The following is a 12,683-nucleotide window of genomic DNA, read 5'->3' on the forward strand; positions in this document are numbered from 1 at the left end:
AAAAATATAATGAAATGTGCAATATTCCTTGGGGAAATGCTCTCCCCTCTGAATCATTTGATGCCTTGAGCTGAGTTTCCTCCACACACACACACACACACACACACACACACACAGTCCCTTAGTGGGGAGGAAAGGGGGTGCGGTTATGCCTTCCTCTCATCATAAATTATATGCAAATGCCTTTTGTGCCTCCGCTCCTATATATGTGAGTGCCTGTGTCTTTCACACAAGCAAGCGCAGGGTCCAGAGAGGACCTGTGCCTTTAATTTGCCAACTGCAAAACTACAGAGTCTGTGCCTTGAAGGCATCCCATTACAGTGGAATGAGCTAAGGATCTACTCAGCTATATAAACCAGCAGAAACTGCTTACTCCAACCAGAGTTTGCCTTACTGTCAAACATTCTCCCTCCCTCTCTTTTTCCCCTCTCTCTGTCTTTCTCTCTCTGACTTGTCCCGTCTATACCATAGATGGGACAAGTTTTCTGAATTTTTTCCCTCAAGACAGAAGCGGACAAGAGTAAAGCATCCTATTTATCCCCTGGAGACTTGACACACCACAAGGAACTAACACATATCAAAGGCAAGCAGGTAAGTCTTCTCTCCAACATTGAGCATGGCATTTTTCAGGGGATGGAAAAGTAAATGTGTTAGAATAGGTTCTATTCTTTTATGGTTCTTTTTTTCTGAGTTGCTGGAGTTTGGACCTGGAGATGCTTTTGAGATTACTAGGTGATTTAGATATAGACGATACAGATACAGATATAGATATGCAGAAATTTAAAAGTTTGTTTATTTTGTGTAATGCCAGATGGGATCAGTTCTGTGTTTCTATGGTGTTTTCAGTGGATGCATAAATTAGCCAATGAATGAATGAGAGATGAAGGCATGCTAATGGAGGGTGTGCATGCACGCACACAGGCACACACACCCCAATTAAAGTAGCAAAGCAAACACACAATGAAAATGGCGAGGATGGGGAAATGGGGGTTATTCATGTTTCTGAGACTTCAAGGGGTGATGGAGATTAACTGATAGCATTGGGAATGTAACCTTTTAAAGATGCAAATGAACCTTGTTCATTGTAAAGAAAGAAAGAAAGAAAGAAGCCCATCTTGTGTTTGGCGGTGGATTCCAATTTCTTCCTGAAATGTGTGCGCCTGGCTTCCAGACCAAAAAAATTAAAGGCAAAGTTCAGCATGTATCTTTCTTTCATTTGGCTATTGAAAACAGAGGGTGATCTGTGCCAGAGGATGGAAAATGCTTCTCTTCTCCCACCTCTCCACAGCTCTTGAAGCAAGCTGCTTTTTTTCCACACTGAGCAGCCTATCACTCTGATAGTTTTATTCATCTCTACACTTTTCTGTGCACCAGCTGGCTGAATAGTGCATTTGTGCAAGCATGGGATCTCATGAGTTGAATGAGAAGAAAAATGGGTCTGTAACCTTTGGCTTGGCTAAGTAGCTGGATCTAGCTTCTCAACTTGCCAGCTACATGCAGTTGTATAATATATTTCAGGACAGGCTGTAGGTTTTTATTAATGGAACATTTTCTTGCCCGCTTTCCCAAGTACTTCAGAAGTCTTGTGTGATGTAGTATGGATCTGAAGCTGGCTGGTCCTATTTCATTCAGAAGCCATACCCACTGGGTTGGAACCAACAATTCTACTTGGAGTAGACCCATTGAAACTATTGGACCTAAGTTAAGCATGTTGATGATTTTCAATGGGGATCTGTTCTCCATATGGTTAATATTGTGTTCAGAAGGGTTTACTCTCACCTAAGTGTGCTTAGGCTTACAGTTTTAATTCAGAACTATCACACAGTTAAAAAGCATCAATGCTGTGAAATCCACTTTGAAGATTGCACTGAATTCTGCCTAAAGTGAAAGTTGGAATCTTAAAGGAAACTATCATAGGGTTTTTGATAAGCAGCTTTTTCACAGAGGAGAGGTTGTTTTTGACTATTAAAATCTAAGCCATTTAAAGTTGTATTCCTAACTAAACACCCCATCAGACATAACAGAAAATGTGTCTGAGGAAATGCCTGAAGGATCATGTTGCATCTACCACTCAGTCCCATGGGAGAGAGAGCAGTAGCTTGACCTTATGAGTGTTTGCTCCAAACTAACTCCCGCTTTGCTTAATAGAATTACTCACAATGAAGTAAGATTAGATTCACAACACTGCAGTCTTAAACACCATGGATGGGGAACTGGTTTCAGACTGAAATAATAATAAAATAAAGCTTCCCCACTCAGGCAAGCGGGGCTACACTGCACAACTGCCTACCTGCGCAGGTGAATCCCCCCAACACTGGGAGGTCATTCAGCAAGGGGGCCAGGGACACAGCAGTGAGGCCAGGCTGGGCTCTAGGACCCAGAGACCCCCCAGCAGCAGGCAGGGTGGGATGGGGATCCCTGCATGAGGGTGCCTGGTTTGCACCCCCTCAAAATCATGTGCTCAAGGCTATGGCACCCCTGATCCCACCATGCTACACCCCTGCTTTGTACGGTAGACTAGTTTCACTCACACTTCCCTCTCTGTTATCCACCCAGGCCATCCAAGTTTAAGGACATATCCCAGCTGGGGAGGCAGAGTCCGGGGGGGGGGGATGCTCAAGGAGGGTATGATGTAAGGCTGGGAAGGGGATATGGCTGGGTAAAAGAAGTGCCACTGAGGACAGTGGCAATGGTGGCCTCCAGCTAGCAAGGTCTAGAGGACTCCATTTGGGATAAGTCCCATTAAACTCACTTCTGAGTAAATGAAAAGAGGATGCGCCAAGAACATGCATCAGAATAGGCTGTGGATTGTGCACGAGAAAGCACATGGGACACACCAGCCAGATTGCAACACATTCAGCTTACAGCCCTCCTTGTATCAGCTCCCACTTTCAGCATCCCCTTATGAGGAAGTCTGAATACAACCCAGCCAGTAGCACATTTAGGCTTCAACTTGACACACAGTTACCCAGGAACAAGTGCTATTGAACTTAGTGCAGCTTACTCCTGACTGACTAGACTTGCCTGGGACTGCCAAGAAACTGCCTGGACAGAGGGGTGTGTGCACTTGCAACTCCCCCCCCCTCCCCGCCTGCCAGCTCCTATTTCACTACTGTGTCTTATTTCATCCCCTTGCAAGCACACACAAAGCACTATGTAGTGCTCCCAGTGCTCCCAATGGCTATTGTTTTAAAGCAACTGGTAATTTATTTATGGCACAGTCTTGGATCAGCTTAATGTGCTGAAAGTATAACTGGTTCCACTTTTGCTGGGGAGAAAATGCAACCCACTAAAAGGAGTAGTTCTAAATAATCTGAAGAGATAAGCATTGGCAGGATGGGAACGTATCCTTAGCAGAGAAACAATTTCCACACCTGGCTACCAGAGGTGGAAGACAGGTTTACAATGAGACCTCTCCTTCTTATTGTGATCCCACTCTCTCACACACAAACAATCAATGTTTAGCAGGGGGAATTACAAAACTCTTCAGGTTTAGAGTTCAGGTTGTGTTGGGAAGTAATGCCCTGAAGTCTGCAGATTAGTTTATATATTCAGTAGTACAGTTGGGACGTGGGTGATGCTGTGGGTTAAACCAGAGCCTAGGACTTGCCGATCAGAAGGTTGGTGGTTTGAATCCCCGTGACGGAGTGAGCTCCCATTGCTCGGTCCCTGCTCCTGCCAACCTAGCAGTTCAAAAGCACGTCAAAGTGCAAGTAGATAAATAGGTACCGCTCCGGCGGGAAGGTAAACGCCGTTTCCTTGCGCTGCTTTGGTTCACCAGAAGTGGCTTAGTCATGCTGGCCACATGACCTGGAAGCTGTACACCGGCTCCCTCGGCCAATAAAGCGAGATGAGTGTCGCAACCCCAGAGTCGGCCATGACTGGACCTAATGGTCAGGGGTCCCTTTACCTTTACCTTTAGTACAGTTGGTCAAGGGGCCAGGACCATTATTTGTACATACAGCAAATGTGTAATCAGCCCATCTATTGTCTAGGTAGGTTGCCCTGGGAAATGAGGTGGGTCAGATAAGGAGGTGATCCCAAACTAGGGTCTCCAGCTGGTTTTGGACTTTAGCTCCCACCCCCATATTTACCAGGACCAGTGGTCAGGGATGATGGGAATCATAGTCCAACAACAGCTAGAGACCTAAATTTGGGAAACCTTGCATTAGATGCATGATTGGGTCAGGGATTGCCTTTATGGTCCTTCCAGCTATGCAATTTGGTATGTCAATCAATATGTTAGAAGATGCAAATTGAACAATCCTCCTAAGTGGGACTGTTCTGCTTTAAAATGCCAGTGTATTAGTCTGCATGTTGAGAGTGGTCCCTTCATGTAGAAAGCTAGCACATCAAGAGAGAAGTTCTCATATTGGTTCTTCGTTACGTGTTAATTTGCTGTGTGTCAGGAGATTCTGAAGTGAGGAGAGGGAATAAGAACTTGAGAGGGAATAAAGTAGCTGTGATCAATTCCACCATTTTTCAGACTTTAAGCTTTTGGCATGAATGGAATATTCTGGTGCGTACAGAATCCACAAACTGGTTTAGCATATATCAGATTCAGAAACAGGGTGTGAGCCCTAAAGATTTTGCTGGGGTACTGTAAGGCTCTAGCTTTCAGAGTCCAAGAGAAGTATTCTTAATGTTTGCTCCCAGACATTGGAACTCCCACCCTGGAGAAGCCAGACTGGCTCCTTCCTTGCTGTCCTTCCCCCGGCAGGTGAAGACTTTTATGCTCCAACAGGCTTTTGGGGAGTGGCTGCTTTTAATTAAAGGGCTGGTGTTGTGCTGTTTTTATTGTAAATCCTGGTATGTTTAACATATTTAATATAGTTTAAATTGTTCTTGTTGTTGTTGTTTAGTTGTGTCCGAGTCTTTGTAACCCCATGGACCAGAGCACGCCAGGCACTCCTGTCTTCCACTGCCTCCCACAGTTTGATCAAACTCATGTTAGTAGCTTCGAGAACACTATCCAACCATCTCGTCCTCTGTTGTCCCCTTCTCCTTGTGCCCTCCATCTTTCCCAACATCAGGGTCTTTTCCAGGGAGTCTTCTCTTCTCATGAGGTGGCCAGAGTATTGTAACCCCAGCTTCAGGATCTGTCCTTCCAGTGAGCACTCAGGGCTGATTTCCTTCAGAATGGATAGGTTTGATCTTCTTGCAGTCCATGGGACTCTCAAGAATCTCCTCCAGCACCATAATTCAAAAGCATCAATTCTTTGGCAATCAGCCTTCTTTATGGTCCAGCTCTCACTTTCATACATCACTAATGGGAAAACCATAGCTTTAACTATATGGACCTTTGTTGGCAAGGTGATGTGTCTGCATTTTAAGATGCTGTCTAGGTTTGTCATCGCTTTTCTCCCAAGAAGAAGGCGTATTTTAATTTCGTGACTGCTGTCACCATCTGCAGTTTAAATAATATATAGTTTTAATTCTATCAATGTTTAATTGTATTTTAATGATTGATTTTTCTGTTTATAGCAGTTCTCGTTTTCATCTGTAAGCCTTGAATCCCCATCAGGGGAAAAGGTGGGGTATATATATTGTAAGCTGATTAGTCCTTCTAGCCCAGGATGCCCCAATTAGTAGACAGCAAACAGCACCTGAATGAAACAGCATCTGTTCCCTACTGCAGTTTCCAGCAACTGAGCCATGTTTCAAAAGCAGCTGCTGAAGTTCAGAAAGCAACAGGAGGAAGCTGGGTGCAGGTAGCAACACAGCAGATGGGAACAGGTGCTTGACTAGGCAGAACCTGATGGGTTGATGGAAGCAGGTTGATTAGGGCGGTAGTTGTATCAGCTGTCTAAGTGCTAAGTCTCCTCATGCTGCTGCCTTGAATAGGGATAGGGAGCATGCTGCCCTTCAGATGCTGCTAGACTAATTTCCCGTGCAATGTTCTACTTGCTTCTTCTTTTTTAATTAGGTTTATATAGGAGAGTTGGAGGGATCCACTCCCTACAGCACATATTACCAGTATTGCATAAAAGAGTACATAAAACTGAGGTTTCATTGATAAAGAAGAAATTTTTTTTTATTTACACTTACTTCATATTTAGAAGGATTGCTTTGAATTCTAAGTCAACATGGTGGAGCTACTCTCTCGTGGCTGTCTCCTGCAAGAAAGGAGGAAGGGGCGGAGCTTGTGAGTTTGGCAGGAAACCACATAGGGGAAAATACACTATCTCTTGCTCTCAATGCTGCCCTCTGCTGACTGTGGGCTTGCAAGGTTGCTAACACCTAACATTCTCAGGACATTTCTGACCTTAGGGATGCATTGTATCACTTTGGCTAAAGGTGTCCAAATGGACTTTGAATTGAGGATGGGAGGGAAATCCAGTGTGGTTCACATTCTAATGAAAACCTGCTTCATCTGCACTTCATGAAATAATGCACAAACTTAAATGTGTCTCCCCTGAATTTTGCAAGCTGTTCCTCAAGACTTCCTTCCCCAAAAGTGGATTGCGCTGGTAACATGGCAATTGGAGGCAAGATGTAGGCAACACCAGCAAATTCCCCTCAGGGAAGACACTGATGAAGCAGCACCAAGCAAGATTGAACCCTCCTGTCTACTGCATGGCTGGTGGATGGGGAAGGAGGAAGCTCCTGCCCCTATGTTTAATTAGGGTTTAAAAATCCTATTAAACATTTGCCCCACACCCAAGTTGATTTGAGGGTGGATCTTGGATTCCTCAGGTTGGCCTGGATTGGGTCGAGTGGGTGGGGGATGGTGCACAGTGTTAGTTTTTGGAGCTAGAGTTTGACACGGACACGACTGCTAACCAAAAATCAACTTTGACTGCTAGTTCAAAAACCAACAAATATCAGAGGGAAACCTGAGAATGAAACAAAAATGAACAAGTTAGTGGCCCATTTGCTGGTGAAACACAAAGCTGTTAAGAGTGAGCAATAATCTGCTTTGTATTCAAAGGATGCTCTCAGGTTTGGCCACAGTATTTTCTTCTCCTCAGACTCTCTTTGTCAGTGGCAAATGTTCTCCACATGTGGGAAAAATTAAGAACCAGGCACTTGTCCAGGAAATCCTGAAATATCCCCCTCCCCAAATGTGATGTAAATAAGCCGGAGAGTTGGGAGTTCCTTGGCCTGACAAGAGGCTGTCTGTCTGGCAAGCAGGATGTGTGGGGAGGGTGCGGGAATGGGAGGTGGGTTTCAGTACTGCTTTCTGAGGAGCTGAAAGGAGACTTGACATGTCTTCAGCCATAATGAGTAGGCAGAGCCTGCCATGTCCATCTAATTAAGGTTAAAATACACATTTCATTATGCAGAAACCTGATTGCCCTTTCTCTCATGAGAATGTTTCTTGTTTGATTAGAAAATGCTAGGGAGAGCTTTAAGGACTTGCAGCTGGAATTGGTGGGAGAGGGAGACCTCTGTGTGAATAGACTGGTCTCATTCACATCAGAAGCAGGGTTGTTGTTTTTTCAGTCCAAGGGCCACATTCCCTTCTAGGCAACCTTCCAGGGGCCACGTGCTAGTGTTGGGCAATGCTAGAAGCAAAGGTTAAAGCCATGGTTTTCCCAGTAGTGATGTATGGAAGTGAGAGCTGGACCATAAAGAAGGCTGCTAGCCGAAGAATTGATGCTTTTGAGTTATGGTGCTGGAGGAGACTCTAGGACATTTAGAATGCAAGGCAGATGTTCTACCATTGAGCCACATCCTCCTCCCATGAGAAATTTGCATCCTATGTGGAGATGGCAAGGAGAGAGGCTACTTGGTGTAGCCCTGATCTGTGTTCATGTGGTGGTGTTAACTGTGAGCAGAATCGCCAAACAGGGCTGCTTAAGCACACATGTTGAGTCCAGATTAGCTGTTTAGTGTATATTTGGTAGGAATGGGTCCTTAGTGTATACAGAGTAGCAGATTCAGCTTTGCTGCTGTGAAATACGTGGAACAGCGCTGTGCCAATCTGTCTCCTTGGGAGGAATTGAAAGCAAAGCTAACTTACCAGTTTTGCAAATGGATAGCGTTAGTGACTTGGTGCAAACATGTGAGCTCCAGAGAGGTGATTGAGGCCACTTTGTTCCTACCCAATCATTCTGCCACTGTGCTGTTTAGTATGTCATCCAAACCCAGGCTCTTGGTTTAGCTGTTTCCAGACTAACCACAAGCTTCAACCAAGGTTTGTCCTAGGGCAGGGGTAGGCAACCTAAGGCCCATGGGCCACAAGTGGCCCATGGGGGTCATTTAACTGGCCCACAAGCTGCCCCCGAACCGAGCCGCCTGCTCGGCGAGTCCCCATGCACTGTGCTAAACTAGCAAAATGCAGCACGGGGACTCACTTCTGCGAAGTGCCCCAACTCCCCCCCTCCATGTTTTGTGCTAAGGAAATAAGGATAGTATGAGATCCCTCAAGCTTGGACTCAGCTACACTAGTCAAGAAAAAGTGTTTTGAATACGTTATAAACATCCGGCCAGATGATGCTGGAAAGAAAAAAAGAAAAGAAAAAAATTCTAAGCAATCTTCCATAGCGTTTCCCTCCCTCTTGTTAAAACGATTTAATTTCTGACTTATTTATAGTGGGTTTTTCCCTGTGTGTAGATCCACCCAAGGTCCATTCTTCCAAAGCAGAACACTGCTATCTTTTCCAAATGGAGATTTTCTCACAGAAGGCTGCTTCCATTGATTTGGTCATCTGTTGCTCATAGCTAAATGCATATTGTAGTTTTCTCCTTGCAAAATCAGTGGTGCACTTAGGGAAGGAGTTCAGGGCAGAGGTCCAGTGCAGCACTCAGCTGATTGAGCAAGGACTGGCTTACCACATCTTGAATTAAGTGCAGAAATGCATAGCACCATCATAGAGAGGGTCCAAAGGAGATAATGTAAAGTTATTCTATCAATTGTTCTGGGACTTTTTTGCATACAGATGCCCTATTGTTGAGCTACATCCATCACTTAGGCAAAGAATAACTTTTTACACCATCATCCAAACACTCAAACAGGATGGGACCAACAGCTCAGAGCTGGAACAATACTGTTCATTCCCTGTACATCTAGCGAGACTAGTGACTGGGAGTGGCCACCAAGACCATATAACACCGGTCCCAAAGACCTACATTGGCTGCCAGTACATTTCCAAGCACAATTCAAAGTGTTGGTGCTGACCTTTAAAGCCATAAATGGCCTCAGCCCAGTATACCTGAAGGAGCATCTCCACCCCCATTGTTCAGCCCGGACACTGAGGTCCAGCACCGAGGGCCTTCTGGCGAATCCCTCACTGTGAGAAGTGAGGTTACAGGGCACCAGGTAGAGGGCCTTCTTGGTAGTGGCGCCCACCTTGTGGAATGCCCTCCCATCAGATGTCAAGGAAATAAAAAACTACCTGACTTTTAGAAAACATAGGAAAGCAGCCCTGTTTAGGGAAGTTTTTAATGTTTGATTCTATTTTTAATATTCTGCTGGGAGCCACTCACAGTGGCTGGGTATAAAATTATTATTATTATTATTATTATTATTATTATTATTATTATTATTATTATTATTTAGCCAATGCATTTCCCTCCAGACATTTTGAACTCCCAGCATACCCAACCAGCATGGGAGAGTCAGGGAGAGTGGGAGTTATAGTCCAGATCTAGAAGGTACCACACTGGTTAACAGTGGTCTGTACGCATTCATTCTCATGTGAAGAAGGCTCAGGACATTTTCAGAACTCCCAAAATCAGGGGAGAAATCTGAATGAGAAGCCTTTTTTAAATATCCCCAAATTCAACAAAATTGGGGAAGGTTGCCAAATTCAAACCATTGTTCCTTGTCTTGGCTATGGAAGACAGGATGGTCAGTTTTCCTCCCCTTCTCTCCCTCCCTGCTTCTGACATCCTTTTAAATACAAACTGTCAGCTTCTCCTTTCTGTAAATCCTTTTTCTCTTAGCTAAACAACATACACAGTGTGCCTTCAATCTCTCCACAGAAGTTTGCCATTTAGTTCCCTGGAGTGCTTCTCTGAATCCATTCCAACTTGTCAATTCTCAAACTGAAGTCACTACTCAAAAAACAAAGCAAAACAAAATTCTCAATGGTGCTGAGTAAGAACAGAAACATTACTTCTACAGTCTCTGAAATGTTCCTTCCCCTTTTGCTAACTCATTTCACTGTTTGACCATTTATAGTCCCAAACTAATGTTAAGACCCATTGTCATGATCAGACAAATCTAGCTGTGTGTGTGTGGATAGAGATAGATAGATGATAGATAGATAGATAGATGGATAGATGATAGATATAGATAGATATAGATAGATAGATAGATAGATAGATAGATAGATAGATAGATAGATGATAGATAGATAGATAGATGATAGATAGATAGATGATAGATAGATGATAGATAGATAGATGATAGATAGATAGATAGATAGATAGATAGATAGATAGATAGATAGATAGATAGATAGATGATAGATAGATGATAGATAGATAGATAGATAGATAGATAGATAGATAGATAGATAGATGATAGATGATAGATGATAGATAGATAGATATAGATAAAAGAAAAAAAATTCCTTCCAGTAGCACCTTAAAGACCAACTAAGTTAGTTCTTGGTATGAGCTTTCGTGTGCATGCACACTTCTTCAGATACACTGAAACAGAAGTTACCAGACCCTTCTATATAGTGAGAAGGTGGGGAGGGGTATTACTCAGAAGGGTGGTGGGAATGGGTGATTGGCAGATAGCTGTGATGAGCCCGTTGACGACTCTTAACGACTGCAATAGGTCTTACAGGAAAAAGCAAGGGGTGAGAAGGTGAAAAATGGCTGTGTCATGTATAATGAGATAAGAATCCAATGTCTTTGTTCAGACCAGGTCTCTCCATGGTTTTAAGTTTGGTAATAAGTTGCAATTCAGCAGCTTCTGAACAAAGACATTGGATAGATAGTTAGATAGATATAGATAGATGATAGATAGGTAGATAGATAGATAGATAGATAGATAGATAGATAGATAGATGATAGATAGATGATAGATAGATGATAGATAGATATAGATAGATGATAGATAGATGATTGATAGATAGATAGATATAGAATCACATTCTGTTCCCTTCTCAGCATAAAACAGTCTTCAAGAAATGTCTGAAATTCAAAAGTGAGGATGTCTTTCAACTCTCTACTGGAAGAATATTCCATAGCATGGGACACTAAATGTCTGACTTCCAATTGAGACCACTCAGGCATCTGTAACACAGGGGACAAGTAGCAGTGCTCCTCCATATGATCTCAGTGATTAAGCTGCACCATAAGGGCTCAGACAGTCCTTAAGGTATTATTTTATCAACATAAAAGGCTTGAACGTGGCCTGGCAGCATGTGGGCCGCCAGTGCAGATGCTTCAGCAAATGTATCACAAGCTGCTAGTCATCTGCTCCCTTCAGCAGTATAGCCACTGCATTCTGCAATAGCTGGAACTTCTGGATCAGGCCCAAAAGAAGTCCCAGATAAAGTGGTTTGCAGTAATCCAGCCTCAAGTTTACCTGGGCTACAGCAACCAAGTTATTGTTATATGACCAGACAAAGCTGGTAAAAGGCTATCCACAGAGGTCACCAGGGCCTTTAATGACACACCACACATTTAAACCAACATTAAACATAGCTTCTCCTAAAGAAAACTAGGAACTATACTTTGTTAAGGGTGTTAGGAGACCCTTAGTGCCTTTAAGGAGCTACAATTTTCAGAGTGGTTTAACAATCAATCCCTCTTTCCTAGGGATGCGCAGGGAAAAGGGATGAATGAATATTGAAATGAAAGTTGGAAAAGCTAATGTACTTGGAGCAGCAATGCAGGGAGGGAAAAAGAAGGAACATAATTTGAATTAATTTGGTAGTAATTTGTTTTAAATTATTGAAAATCAGTAAAAAAAAAATTGGCAATCCCTCTTTCCTAGGGAACTCTGGGAGCTGTGGTTCTTTGAGGTGAATAAAGGTCTCCTAACAACTCTTAGCACCCTTTACAAATGATGGTTCCCAGAATTCTTTGGGGAAGCCAGGACTATTCAAAATGGCATTAATACTGCTTTAAATGTACAACGTGGCCTAAATATACCTCCACTCTCTTTTATGAGGATGGTGAGTCGATAAGTTTTCCTTCTGATGAACTTCCTGCCCCCTCCTCCTAAATAATTCCTGGGTTGCTCAGCGAGTGTTCCATCCATTGCTTGCTAAGAACATTTCTGTACTAGTGTATTTACATGTGTGGGAAGACGAAAAATCCCTTTCCACCATGCACGAGACCACATAAATGGTTCCTAGAAGGCTTGTGTTAATCTCCTCCACACATCCCCACAGCTGCTTGGCCTAGTTCTGTCAGATGTGGTGAAATCAAAAAATTATCTTCTCTGGGAGATAGAACGAGAAAGTGGAGATTCAGCACACCATCTTTCAGCAGAGGGCGCTGGCCCTTTTAGGCCTGCAGGCACATCTGAACTGCTTGTTTCCATTCTCAGCCATTGCCAGTAAAGTCTGCTATCACTGATTAATGCAGACATGAAAATCGGTTCCGTCATACTGGGCAGTAAAAGGAAGTTAATGGTGCCCACTGGCAGGGGTGGAGTTTGGTTTTTCAAATTTCAGTGGTACCTAGTGTGAGGACAAAATTTGGTGGCCTACCCACCCCCTTTCTGATCAATTCACTATACATGATAGTTGTAAATCCCTGAGGCGCCCCTA

The 12,683-nt window shown here is 43.5% G+C and overlaps 1 protein-coding gene across 6 annotated transcripts in view; it reads left to right on the forward strand.

Annotated features, from left to right (window-relative positions):
• The first annotated feature begins 191 nt into the window (after positions 1-191).
• TNC (tenascin C) overlaps positions 192-12,683 on the forward strand; it is an 81,417-nt gene continuing 68,925 nt past the window's right edge. For 2 of the 6 annotated variants that reach the window (XM_081896260.1, XM_081896261.1), the window contains exon 1: positions 192-591. The gene's annotated coding sequence lies outside the window, so the exon portion shown is untranslated. The remainder of the gene's footprint in view (positions 592-12,683) is intronic. The other 4 variants (XM_081896264.1, XM_081896265.1, XM_081896262.1 and 1 more) reach the window with 3 other exon arrangements.

The sequence above is a fragment of the Podarcis melisellensis genome, assembly GCF_964234715.1.
Source record: "Podarcis melisellensis genome assembly, chromosome: Z".
Classification (NCBI taxonomy): domain Eukaryota; kingdom Metazoa; phylum Chordata; class Lepidosauria; order Squamata; family Lacertidae; genus Podarcis; species Podarcis melisellensis.